A 10,202-nucleotide genomic window follows, 5' to 3' on the forward strand; every position below is an offset into this window, starting at 1 on the left:
GGTATTTGATGGCATGAAGGTCATCTCCGCGGGCCATGTGGATATGGAGAAGGAAATCCTCGATCCATACCTCGATCCATACTTTGGAGGGGTGTTGGGCTGCAACACACACGAGGCCTTTTCGGTCCCTCGGTTAACCGTTGGAGCATCAAACGAAGTCCAAATGGCACGAAACTTGACAGGCGGTCTACCAGTAGTAAACCAAGGCCGCTTGGCAAGTCTCGGTCCAATCCGGAAATGTTTAATCCCCACACATGAAAGAAAGGTAGAAATGACCACCGGAGGAGAACGGAGCGCTTGAATGCAAAACAGACAACGGGGGAAAATGCTCGGATGCATGAGATGAACACGTATGCAAATGAGATGCACATGATGACATGATATGCAATGCATGACACGCAAGCAATGACAAGGCAACAACAACGAATAACTGGACGACACCTGGCACATCGGTCACGGGGCGTTACAACACTCCACCACTATGAGAGGATCTCGTCCCGAGATCTAGAATGGCACCGGAGGGGAAAGGAAGAGGAAGAGGTGAGGTGAAACTGTGTTGCTTCTCTGACAAATGAGTGAAACCAAAGAACCTTGCGAGGTTGAACACATTGGAAGAAAGGATACAGCGGAGATGAACAAAGTCGAGAACACTCCTTTAGAGAGAGGAACAAAGAACATTGCGAAAAGCCTTGAGGTTGAAGGGCAAGGTATATATTGAAACCACTCCGGTTAAAACAAGATATAGAAGGATTAAGAATGATATAATTTGGACAACACTCCGACTGCAAATGGAAGGAATTAACAAGAACTTGACAAGATGAGAGGATGCTAGATGGGATCAACAACATACTGCCTCCGGAAGTATTGAATGAATGGAACAAGGGGTAAGAAAGATCTCAGACAGCACTCCGGTTTAAAAGTGATACAAGACTTGATAAGATGAAAAGAACTTGAGCAAAAGGGCACAACACTCCAGTAAAATGGATAAACCAAGAAAAGAACACGATCCTGACAAAACAAGAAGATGGGTTGAAGAGAGCAACATCACAAAGCCTCTGGAACCGAAGTAAGAATGGAATGGGATGACACGAAGGGAAACAAGATCCTAAGGGAGCACACTTACAACAAATGCTAGAACGGAGTTGTTGGAAAAACCAACAACGAAAAGAATAAGCTTGATAAGGTCTTATGGAGTACATCTCAAATTATGAGGTGACAACCTGCCACTCACGGGAAAAAGAATTGGATTGGAATGAACAAGGAGGCGAGAAACTATTTCACCGGGAGGATAAATGAAAACTTAGGTCATTTATAAACACCATAGATAGCAACAAACCTTAGGAAAGGGTTTAGGTGTAATATAACCCAAGATAATTCCAACGAAGGGGTTGATGGATTTAAAATATCTCATTCTTAACAATGTGTGAATCATGAAGCATGAACTCAAATTAATCAAGAATGACATAATACCACCTCAAATGATACGGTAGAAGGAATTGCACTCCGGATTACAAGAAGAAGAATGCTTGAACTCCATTGAAAAGAATGTTGATGAACGCTTCGAGAAGGAAATAAAACCTCGATGAACCATCATGTAGGACATCCATGAGGAACTCCGGTAAACAAAATGACGATAAAAGCAAAGAAGTTGAAAACACAAGGTGAAACCTTGTAATGATTTAGAAGGATCTTTGCGACGTGATAAAGTGGAATCTTGGAACTCCAGAAAAGAAAGATGATACCAGTGAAACCGAGAGTTTGAAGAGCCTCCGGAGTAAGGAATTGAATTTACTCGATGAAACAAGAATAAGAATTACATTATGCTTATCCTTCAACAATTTAAATTGATGACAAGCAATGGAATTGGCATACTACTTATTCTCGTAGAAAGGGTTAAGATAGATACAGCGCCCACTTGAGAATGCCTTCAACGAAACCCTGGTAGAATTTGAAAACACGAATGAATTGATGAGGAAGAGAAATCTTGAACGAACCACCGTAAGAATTAAAATGAACGAAGAAAATATAAAGAAACACCGGGAAGAATTATGAAATGAACGAAGATACTTGAGAGGATTTAGATACATGAGAACGAAGAGATCACGAGCTGATTAAAGATCACTTGCACGAAGCACCGGTAGAATTTGGAGAATGATAGCTGAAAGCTGAGAATGAATAAATCTTAGATGATGGGCTCCAGATGAACAAACTGAAAAGGCTCCTGAATTGCTCCGGATGGATAAAAAGAATTCTCACAATCAAACAATTATGAGAGGATGACCTCGAATTAGAACCATGATTCTCTGAGAGAACGGATAAGATAAGGAGGTAAAACTCTTCTTCGGTCTTCAAATGTTGAGAATGACGACAAGAAACACCACCATGAATAATTTAGACACTGTAAGTGCATCTAGTGCCACCCCTAGTTGTTTTTGGAGTATTGACGACAAACCTAGTTGAGGGACTAATGTATTTGTGAGAATTGCAGGATAACACAGGTATAAGTCCCTCATTGATTCGGTTTTACTACCAGAGATGACCCCTAAAATTGTATGAAGACATTGAAGTCAAAGGTGGTATATGAAGATATTCACATTGAAGTCTATGACAAGAGAAGACACGATATGAAGCCAATGGAGCTCGAAGACTTAGATCTTTCGTAATTCTTTTTCTCTTGTGTTGAGTCATAGGAACCACCGTACTGTTAAGTGGGGTCCAGGAGAACCAGTCAGAATGACTGAAGTGATGCCTAAACCAAAAACCTATGTCTTCGAGTGAAGACAATGAGAGCGAATCTTGTCCAGAGCCGGACAAGTCAGCTTTGCTTGTAGCCCAAGTAAAGTTGTCGCGTGAGTTTGAAATCTGACCGTTGGAACACATGTCAGTTCCTTAGTGACCCTGGGTCATTTCGGACAAATCAGGTCGGGTTGCCAAGTGGCTATAAATAGCCCACCCCCTACAACCATAAGTGGTTGGCTGCTCAGATTTCAATGCACGGCTTTTGTCGTTTGAGAGCAACCCAGCTCGAAGCCTTTGAGAGAAAATTCCTAGCAAGGAGAAATCCCTAACCACCCAGAGCCAGAGTAAATTGGGCATCACTTAAGTCTTCTTGTCTGAGTGATCTGAAGACTTATTACACTTGAGGACTGTGCATCCTCCAGACGGTTAGGCGTCGCGTTCTGAGCATCCAAGAGACATTGTGGATTGCCAGTGAACGAAGTCTGTGAAGGTTTGGGAGTCTACCTTGAAGACTTACCTGAGTGATTGGGCGAGGACTATGTGACCTTAGCTCAAGGAGAATACGGTGAGGACTTGGTGTCCTGAGCCGCGTGTTTAGGACTGGTTGTCCGGGACTGTGTGTCCTAAGGTTTAAATACCAAGCCGCTCCAACCAGACGTATAGTTGTCACAGCAACTGGAACTGGTCCAACACATCATTGTCTTCAATGAGTCACTGGTTTCATCTTCACTTCCTTTTACTTACTGTTACTCATTGTGAAGCCATTACATGCCTGCTATATCCTTTGTCTTCACAACGTAACTGTATGATTTGTTTGGCTTCATAACTTCTTCCTACCTGATCCTTATTACACTGCAGCTACTTGTCATTGTGCTTTCACTCTATTGAATACTTGACCATGGCTTGTCTAGTGTAATCTAACTTCCGCTGCATAGTAATAGGCATATCTCTGCTGTTTGTCTTCATAACTTCCACGTTTTGAAGACTTTCATAAAAATCGCCTATTCACCCCCCTCTAGTCGATATAACGCACTTTCAATTGGTACCAGAGCTAGGTGCTCCCTTGTTCTGTGTGATTCGGTTTAACCACCTGGAGTTTTAGCTATGTCGACTGCAGGGATAATTAAAGTCTCCATTGCGTGCCCCGTCTTCGATAGAACTGAATATCCCTACTGGAAGAATAAGATGCGTATGCATCTTGAAGCCATTGACGTCGACCTATGGTATGTCGTCGAGAACGGCGTTCCCAAGGCTGGAGAAGGTGTCACTGCTGCTGATGTCAAGAAATTCGTTCAACTGGACTCTACTGCCAAGAACATCATCTGTGGTCATCTGACCAAAGGACAGTATGGCCGTGTGAGTGCTTTGAAGACATCCAAGCTGGTCTGGGACTGGCTCTCCAAGGTCAATGAAGGCATCTCAACCCAGAGAGATCAGAGAATCAGCGTTCTTCGCAATCTCTTCAACCGCTTCAAGCGAAATGACAATGAGAATGTCCAGCACACATTTGATCGGCTCACTGACATCACAAATGAGCTTCAAGCCCTCGGCGCTACTGAGATCACCAAACATGAAATCGTCAAGACGCTGCTGAGATCACTTGATAGTTCGTTTGACATCCTAGCCCTGATGATTCAAGAACGTCCTGATTTCAAGACACTCGATCCGTCTGACATACTTGAGAGGCTCAACACACATGAGTTTCAGCTTTCTGAGAAAAGAGAAATCTATGGTCCAAACTATGGGCGAACTCGTGCCTTGAAGGCAAAAGCTGTTTCCTCATCTGAAGAAGAATCTGACAGCAGTTCTGATGATCCTGAAGACATTGGAAGGGAACTTGCAATGCTTGTGAAGAAGTTCCAAAAGTTCACCAAGAAGAAAGGCTTCAGAAAGTCTTCACGATCAAGCTCAAGGAATGATGAAGCTTCTGCTCATGACTACAAGAAGAAAACATGTCACAAGTGCAAGAAACTTGGCCACTTCATCTCTGAGTGTCCACAGTGGGACAATGAGAACAAAAAGAAGAAGAAGAGCAAGGAATATGACTCTGACGACAAGAAGAAGAATAAGAAATACTCAAAGTCTTCTTCCAAGTCTTCCTCAAAGTCTTCATCACACAAGAAGAGCTCATCTGGCAAGGCACGTGCGTTTGTTGGCAAGGAAATGGATTCAGAGGAGGAGTCCGCTTCTGAGGAGGCAGAGATGGAGTCTGAGGAGGAGTCTGATTCTGGCATTGCAAGTCTTACTACAGCATACGTCGCCAAGTCCATCTTCAACACTGAAGACAATGACCTCATCACCAACACCGATGCAAATGATAAGGACTACTCCACTCCTACCTACTGCTTCATGGCACGCGGTGCCAAGGTAAACAAACGCACTACTCACTATCAAACATCTAGTGACGATGACTCTAATTGTGATTCAAAACCCAGTTACAGAACACTCGCTAAAATTGCAACTGAACAACAGAAAGCCATGGAACATATTCAAAAACTGTTAGACAGAAGCGATGATCTGTTGGGTGCTGAAAAGACTCGATCTGAATCCTTAATTGAAGACATAAAAAATCTTCACGTTAAGTATCAGGAACTTGAAGATCGTCATGATACTCTCTCAACAACTCATGAAAAGCTTTCCTATGATTATCTTCAAAGGAAGCAAGAACTTGAGAAATTGAGAGTGGCTCATGAAGATCTTCAAAAGGAAAACGAGTCACTTCGCGTCGAACAGATCAGTTCCGCTCAGGAAGGATTTGAACCACCTTGTCTTAAATGCATTGAGCGTGATAATGCTACTTCTGTTGCTAATGTTCCACTGCTACTGCTGTTGCAATATCTTCAACTGTTGATGTGGTAACTAACCCCTCTGCTGAGGATACCACTGCTATTGCTGATGAGAATGCTAGGTTGAAGACATTGCTTGAAACAGGGATGTACAAAAGCCTTAAAGGGCATCAGACACTATGTGATGTCCTGAAAAAGCAGATTCTGAACCGAAACCCTAGGAAAGAGGGTGTAGGGTTTGTAAGGAAAATAAATGCAGATGGCACTTACTGGAAACCTGAGCAGTACCCCAAAACCAAGTGGGTTGCTGCAAAGGAACCTTCAGCAGATCCATCCAATTTATCTGGCTTCACCTGTGCTAACCCCATTATCATTGATGAATCCTTTGATGCAAACTATGTACTGTTTAAAAATCAGAATGGTGTAGTGTTTGCCAGGTACATTGGTACTAACTGCAGGAATGGACCGCCTATGAAGAAGATCTGGGTTCCGAAAAAGTGTCTGGAAAATCTTCCTGTGAATGTCTTCATGACACCTCACATGAAGAAGACAAACCTCAGTCCAAAGGCTTCATGCAGACAGAGGACTCACCTGAGTCACACTAACGCAAATGTTTTGCAGGGAAACCATACTCAGGCATATGAATATGAGAGCGGTTCATCAAACCGTCATGTTCATATGACCAAAAATTATTCTGCCTATTCTTATGAGTACTATTGTCCGCCTGCTAGACTGTTTGCTAGGGCTCCAAAACCAAAATTCTCAGATGCTGCACTTAGACTTATTGCTTCTAAGCCACCCTTGAAGATGTGGGTGGTTAAGAAAGCTTAACTCTCTTTTGCAGGGAAAGGTCTCCAGCAGAAAAACAAAATCTTCTGACGCTATTGCTGGGGACCTTAAAAATCTTGTAGGGCGCAAGATAAAATGCCCGGATGGCATCATTATGTACTTCGTTCCTAAATCGCATGCTACTCTCCCTATTAGTCCTAATCTGGATCTAAGTTTTCATAACCCACTGGTTCGTCAAATGTTTTTGCTTCACAATTCTCTTCGTGAAGCCTATCCCCCTAACTGCACTGTAGGGTACGACACCAGCTTCTTCAAAGTCTTCAGAATGGATTATTGACAGTGGGTGTACAAATCACATGAAGGGCAAAAGAAGTCTTCTTATGGACTCAACCTTACGTCCATCCGACAAGAGCCAAATCACATTTGCTGACACTGGTAAAAGTAAGGTATTGGGTCTAGGTAGAGTTGCAATCTCAAGGGATCAACACATGGATAAAGTCATGCTTGTTGAATCCCTTGGCTTCAACTTAATGTCTGTCTCAATGCTTTGCGATTTGAACATGATCGTAATGTTTGGAAAATATCATTGCCTTGTACTAATGGAATCTGACAAGTCTCTAGTGTTTGAAGGGTATCGAAAAGATGATTTGTATGTGGTAGATTTCTCAGCAGGGCCACAGCTTGCAGTATGTCTTCTAGCAAAGGCTTCAGAATGCTGGCTATGGCATCGGAGGCTTGGGCATGCTGGCATGAGGAACCTCCACACCCTTGCGAAGAAGAAACATGTCATAGGCATCGAGGGAGTCAAGTTCAAGAAAGATCACTTATGCGGTGCCTGTGAAGCAGGGAAGATGACGAGGGCAAAACATCCCTCGAAGACAATCATGACCACTACTCGACCCTTCGAACCGCTTCACATGGATCTTTTTGGTCCCACTCACTACTCAACTTTTACTACTACTGCTTGCCTCTATGGCTTTGTCATTGTTGATGATTACTCTAGATATACTTGGGTGCACATAATCCTTTACAAGACTGAAGTGCAGGATGTCTTCAGACGCTTCGCCAATCGAGCTATGAACAATTACGACGCCAAGATAAAGCACATCAGAAGTGACAATGGCACTGAATTCAAGAACACTGGCCTTGATACATATGTTGATACCTTGGGCATCACACATGAATTCTCAGCTCCGTACACGCCATAGCAGAATGGCGTCGTCGAATGCAAGAACAGAACACTCATTGAGATGGCCAGAACGATGCTAGATGAATACAAGACTCCAAGAAAATTCTGGACTGAAGCCATTGACACTGCATGCCATACAATCAATCGTGTTTATCTTCACAAGCTTCTGAACAAGACATCTTATGAGCTCCTTACTGGCAAAAAGCCAAATGTCAGTTACTTCAGAGTATTTGGCGCAAGGTGCTGGATCAAGGACCCATATCACACCTCAAAATTTGCACCAAAAGCACATGAGGGTTTTATGCTTGGATATGGAAAGGATTCGCACTCCTACAGAGTCTTCAATCTCTTTCATTACAAAGTGGTTGAAATAGTGGATGTGCGGTTCGATGAGACCAACGGATCACAAAGAGAACAGCTGCCAAGTGTGCTAGATGAAGTTCCATCCAAGGAATCAATCAAGCTAATGGGAACTGGAGAAATTATACCTTCTGAAGCTCATCCTGAAGAAGAACTTATCATTTAAGCACCTGATCAACATGAAGACAATGCTCAGCCTGAAGACATTCCTTCCAACAACGACAATGAACAGCAAGAGCAAAGTCTTCGCCCTATACATCCTCGCGTTGCCAATGAAGTGCAGATTGAAAAAATAATTGATAGCATCAATACACCTGGTCCACTCACTCGTTCAAGGGCAACTCAGCTAGCAAATTTCTGTGGGCACTTCGCATTTGTCTCAATATAAGAACCCAAGAAAGTTGAAGAAGCCTTCATGGAACCTGAATGGATTCAAGCTATGCAAGAAGAGCTTCAACAGTTTGAGCTGAATAATGTATGGGAACTAGTTAAGCGTCCTGATCCACGGAAGCACAACATAATAGGCACCAAATGGATATATCGCAACAAGCAAGATGAGCATGGTCAAGTTGTCAGAAACAAAGCTCGTCTCATTGCTCAAGGATATACTCAAGTGGAAGGCATTAACTTCGATGAAACATTTGCTCCTGTGGCTAGGCTTGAAGCCATACGCATACTGCTGGCCTATGAAAATCATCATAACATACTTCTATATCAAATGGATGTGAAGAGTGCCTTTCTCAATGGCAAGATTGAAGAAGAAGTGTATGTTGCACAACCGCCTGGCTTTGAAAATCCAAAACATCCTGACATGGTATACAAGCTCAACAAGGCACTGTATGGCCTCAAACAAGCCCCTAGGGCCTGGTATGACACTCTCAAATACTTCCTGAAGAGCAAAGGCTTCATACCTGGTTCCCTAGATCCCACTCTTTTCACGAAGACATATGATGGTGAACTGTTTGTGTGCCAAATATATGTGGATGACATTATCTTCGGTTGCACCAATCAGAAGTACAGTGAAGAGTTTGGATATATGATGCAAGAGCAATATCAGATGTCCATGATGGGGGAGCTGAAGTTCTTCCTTGGTCTTCAAATACGACAACAACGCAATGGCATCTTCATATCTCAAGAGAAGTATCTCAAAGATTGCCTGAAGAAGTTCGGTATGCAAGACTGCAAAGGCTTCACAACACCCATGCCAGCCAAACATCATCTGGGTCCTGACGACAATGGTAAAGAGTTCGATCAAAAGGTATACCGCTCCATGATTGGTTCTTTACTTTATTTATGTGCATCTAGGCCAGATATTATGCTTAGTGTTTGCATGTGTGCTCGATTTCAAGCGGCACCAAAGGAGTCGCATCACTTAGCTGTGAAGCGAATTCTTCGATATTTGGCTCACACCCCAACTCTAGGATTATGGTATCCAAAGGGCTCAGAGTTTGATTTGGTTGGATTCTCGGATGCTGATTATGCTGGTGACAAAGTTGATCACAAGTCTACATCAGGCACTTGTCACTTTCTGGGACGATCACTTGTATGTTGGTCTTCAAAGAAGCAGAACTGTGTATCTCTCTCCACTGCTGAATCTGAATACATTGCTGCTAGATCTTGCTGCGCTCAGCTTCTATGGATGAAGCAAACACTCAAGGACTATGGCATTCATCTGAAGCAAGTGCCACTTTACTGCGACAATGAAAGCGCCATCAAGATTGCCAACAACCTAGTTCAGCACTCGAAGACAAAGCACATTGAAATTCGTCATCACTTTCTCAGAGATCATGTTGTGAAGGAAGACATTGATATCATACACGTCAACACTGAAGAGCAATTGGCAGATATCTTCACCAAGCCCTTGGATGAGAAGAGGTTTTGCAAGTTACGGTGTGAGCTAAATATCCTGAAATCCTCAAATGTCCTGTGATCAGGCACACATCCTAACCCTTATGCATATTGATGACTTAGATGTGCAACACATGAAGTGAAGTATATCTTCAATCAATGAAGACATACATTCTAAGTGTGAATACATTAATGTGGAATTTGACTTCGGAGCACCACGATAATTGTGCGCCGTGTCTGGGTCTAATACTTCCTATACGGTGGGTAACGCCACCACCAAACGTTCTATTTTGAAGTGTTTCTCTCATGGCGTTACCTTGCAATGTCTTCACATTTGGTTTGGCTTCGAACTCAACATATATTCATGATTATCCTCACTTTGTTGATTATATATATATATATATATATATATATATATATATATATATATATATATATATATATATATATACTAGTGTTCCGTCCTCTACAGCATTCACTTATAGCTATGT

Source organism: Triticum aestivum, chromosome 5A (genome assembly GCF_018294505.1).
Source record: "Triticum aestivum cultivar Chinese Spring chromosome 5A, IWGSC CS RefSeq v2.1, whole genome shotgun sequence".
NCBI classification, from domain to species: domain Eukaryota; kingdom Viridiplantae; phylum Streptophyta; class Magnoliopsida; order Poales; family Poaceae; genus Triticum; species Triticum aestivum.